Raw genomic sequence first — 3,623 nt, 5'->3', positions numbered from 1 at the left:
TATGTGGTGGCTAAGGGAACACAGTGACCTCATTGAGTGAGGTATTGTGTCTCCATACAATTGCTAAAGAATATTTTAGAGTCTGCAGTGGTAAAGAAAATACTAGCTTAATGTAAGAATCATTTTACTGTAACTTCATCTTGCCACAAGGTTGCGAGTCAGTGCAAAATCAAGTGACATGCATGGCATGACCTTCTGTACACTGGTCTCATTAGCATATCATGTAGCCAGATTTAACCCCTTATCCTACAATGTCACAGAAAATAGAAACCGAGTTTTCACGATGACACCCTCTCTAGTTGCACTCCAGAAAAACTCCACCCTGCCTCCTGCTGTTCTCATGCTGCCTTTTAGCAGAAGTTTCCCCCTCTGTAAGCCCTGCTCCATTTCCTGGTTACATTGCAGACCAAGAAGCTCTGTTACCACAGCTTTCATAGCTAGGTAAGAGATTTCTTTCCTCAGACTGTAAGTGCCAATTCGAAACACACAGCACCATACTTTCACAAACTCAAGCCAAAAACGTGCACCCATAACTTGTTATTTCATCCTTTTTAAATGCATTGGTGCCAGGTCATTCTTGCAGATCAGTTCCTGATAATTTAATAAAAACAAAATGCTGCAGAGACTGAGCAGGTCTGGCCACATCTGTGGGGAGAGAAACCAAGTTGACGTTTCAAGTCCAGTGACTCTCCTATTCTGAACTCTCGATCTTTAAGTTATAAACAAATGTGTTGAATGGATCTGTGTGGTCCAAATTTGGAAAATGACAATTACATCAGTTGGTTAAGCTCCATAGTAGTTCAGTTTCTGGGGAACACAGATGATACCCACTTGAATGTCCTTATCAAGAAGTGGAACTGCAAATAAAGATTTCAGTTTCTCTATTTTTTTTCAGCTCAATGGCAAAAAGATCTTCATGTAAGATAAACATTTTCTGCAACAGCCTTGTGGTGAATTCCAAAGCTAAAATCACAACATTAGAAATAAATTAGTTACTTATCAATGTATATTTTGGGTACAGAATGATGAATGAACAAAGAATAAAAACCATCTTTCTCCTACATTGAATTATTTGATAAATGTTTAACCGCATTAAAATAATTTGTTATAGATCACAACAAATAATCAACAGTTGTATCAATCAGGATAGTTACCGTGAAGAAAGGGATTTGGATTATCCAAATAACTTTAAAACATTAAGCGAACCTTGTTTTTCTAATGCTGATGGAAGGCAATAAGCAGTAGCAGTTGTAATTTTTATTGTATTCCTCACTTCAACCTGCTTAATTTATTACGACACAGGTCAGTAACCAAATGTAGTAATTAATTTGAAAGGAAATAAGCAGTATGCATTTTGGCAGTTTAAATTTATGACTTTGGAGTTCGAACATTTGTTTGAGTGCAGAAGCGTTCACTGTAATTTGAGAAGATATTTATCCAGGAGAGTTGTCACTATTGACAGAGTTTATATTTATTGGCCATCCCAAGTTGCCCTCATCAGAAAGGACACTAATCTGAAATGATGGGCTGAATTTTCCCATCAGTTTATAAACAGACTGAGAGACAAAGGGCTGTTAATTTGGAAGGGGAGGGAGCCATCATTAGGGGAGTCTGACATCTTCCTGTCACTGCGGTATATTAACAGGCAGCCAACTGAAAGAATGAATTGTCCAATTAATGGCTGTCTCCTCTGCCCCTGACCGGTGTCAGGAGAGCTAGCTGTGTGTAGAGATTACCATGGAAATATTGACAGCCTCCCAGCAAGGGGTTCCTGGTTTGAGAGATTTGAACTTCCCCTTGATGGGTGCCCCATGAACCACTGAAGGGATCCTCCTGGAGTAATGGCTGCTTCCCACACCCAAGGTGGTGGCCCCCGGTGTTGAACTCCCTCCCTTATCACCTTCCCACAATCACATCCTGCCTGCCTGACCACAGCTTCCTCGAGAAACTCACCTGTCTTTGAGGGCACTTTGGCAGCCTCAGCAGTGACCTGCTGATTGACTGCACTGACAAATACAGTCCCAGGGTCCCACCAGTTCACCCACTGGAGATTTATCAACTTTCTACCTCAGGTGGCTGAACATATTCTCTTCTTAAAAATTAAACTGGATAACTCAGTTTCTCTCTCCAGTTATCCTGCAAGACCGGTTGAGTGTTTCTAATGTTCTTTTTATTTCACCATGACCACAGTATTTCACTGTTTTGCTGGCTAATAAAAAACTGCCACTGTACAAGTACTAATTCTGTTCATCTTGCAGCAGTGTCCAATATTGCAGCTATTTTTGATTTCAAGATCAATAGGCCTATAAGTGCATGTATCAAATTGTTTCCAATTCACTATCTTTAGGCATTCTACTCCCTCCCCCCACCAAAAGAAACTAATACTGACTGCTTTGCTGTTGTAAACTATGGTCCCATTTTCTTATCCTCTCAAGCTGTTGTATGTACTGTTTCACCCAAATCTATGCATAACATTTCTGGAACTCCACAGATGCAATCTATTAACATAGAACACAGAACAGTACAGCACAGTGCAGGCCCTTCAGCCCGTGATGTTGTGCTGACCTATTATCCTACTAAGATCAATCTACCCTGCATACCGTACATTTTACTATCCTCCATGTGCCTATCCAAGATTCGCTTAAAAGTCTCTAAAGTATCTGACTCCACAACCACTGCGAGCAGCGCAGTCCAAGACAGGTACAGCTTTTTATCAAAGTCAACATTGACATCCTTTATGACTATGATCAATAAGGAATGATAACTTAAACCTAAATTATCATTTCTCAGCTTTCTCAAACTGATTGCAGACTTTGACATGCTCCTCCAATTCCCCATCCACCATATCCAGCAAAATAGATTGGTATTGATCTGTTTCCTTTCTTTTTCCAATTAGTTTTTTTTACTTTCATGTTCATACAAAAATAAATAGAAATCTTTGATTTCTGGTTTTGTGCTTGGGCCTTCAGCACCTTCACCACTAGCTTCTGTTCCTCATTAAGGAATGCATGCTTAATTCTGTCATATACATACTTGGTGCACATGGAGCCATCATAAGCTCGACTGATGAGCTTTTTGGTCTTTGACAATCTCATTAGGACCTTGAGTCGAACAGCCCAAATACTACAGTCTTCCAGGACAGTTGTCACATGCAGACTTTGGTGCTTTGCCAACTTTCTTGGTGTACAGGAACATGATGTGGTTCCCAGATGTGCAAGACAATCATTCCTTGTTGTAGGACAACTTACGGTGGTATATCAGGCATTGAACCATCTTCTTGATCTGCACTCAGTTTTATCTGAACTCATAGCCAGAGCAATGGCTTTTTTTTTGTTCCTACAACACTACCTCCGATGTCTCCCAAGGATCTACCCTTAACCATTCATAATCTTTCTAAAAATTACCCCATGGTGATATTGTCTGAAAACAGTGTTTCACTGGTACACTGATGCCTAGATTTGCAATACCACCACATTCTCTTGAACCTTCCATCATCTCTAATTTTCAAGACTCTTTATCCAGTATCCAGTACCAGATAAGCTTAAACTTCCGTCAACAATTTAAAAATTGTCATGTTTTCAAAACTCTTCGTGGCTTAAGCTTTCCCCGTCTCTGTAATCTCT

The 3,623-nt window shown here is 40.0% G+C and overlaps 1 pseudogene; it reads right to left on the bottom strand.

The window, feature by feature from the left end:
* Window positions 1–844: 844 nt before the first annotated feature.
* LOC109932787 lies at window positions 845–3,273 on the bottom strand (annotated as a pseudogene).
* Between the last annotated feature and the right edge of the window lie 350 nt (window positions 3,274–3,623).

Source organism: Rhincodon typus, chromosome 7, assembly GCF_021869965.1.
Source record: "Rhincodon typus isolate 14 chromosome 7, sRhiTyp1.1, whole genome shotgun sequence".
Taxonomy (NCBI): Eukaryota; Metazoa; Chordata; class Chondrichthyes; order Orectolobiformes; family Rhincodontidae; genus Rhincodon; species Rhincodon typus.
This window is presented reverse-complemented; position numbering and strand designations above follow the sequence as displayed.